The sequence below is a fragment of the Nicotiana attenuata genome, unplaced genomic scaffold (assembly GCF_001879085.1).
Source record: "Nicotiana attenuata strain UT unplaced genomic scaffold, NIATTr2, whole genome shotgun sequence".
Lineage (NCBI taxonomy): Eukaryota > Viridiplantae > Streptophyta > Magnoliopsida > Solanales > Solanaceae > Nicotiana > Nicotiana attenuata.
Genome location: NW_017681082.1, coordinates 218 through 844, shown reverse-complemented (window position 1 = coordinate 844; position 627 = coordinate 218).

Below are 627 nucleotides of genomic sequence, written 5' to 3'. Positions count from 1 at the left end.
TCACATTACGTGAAAATGGTACTTGAAAAATTCAAACATTTGGAATTTAGAAGTGCAAGAACTCCAATTGACTTAAATCATCATCTTATAAAGAATAAACGTGAAAGTACGTCTCAATTGGAGTATGCTCGTGTGTTGGGAAGCTTAATGTACATCATGAACTGTACACGACCTGATATAGCTTGTGCGATAAGTAAACTTAGTCGATTCACAAGTAATCCCAACAAACATCACTGGGTAGCAATGAAACGAGTTCTGGGATATTTGGAATATACCCAAGACTACGCTTTGCACTACAATAAATATCCTGCGGTTATCGAAGGATATAGTAATGCAAATTGGATAACCAACTCAACAGAAACAAAGTCCACAAGTGGATATGTTTTTACTGTTGGTGGAGGAGCAGTATCTTGGAAGTCTTCCAAACAAACGTGCATCGCTCGCTCTACAATGGAATCAGAGTTTATAGCTTTGGATAAAGCCGGTGAATAAGTTGAATGGCTTCGGAATTTCTTAGAAGACATTCCGTTCTGGCCAAAACCTTTGGCTCCTATTTGCATACATTGCGATAGTGAGGCTGCAATAGGACGGGCAGGGAGCGTTATGTATAACGGAAGTCTCGTCATA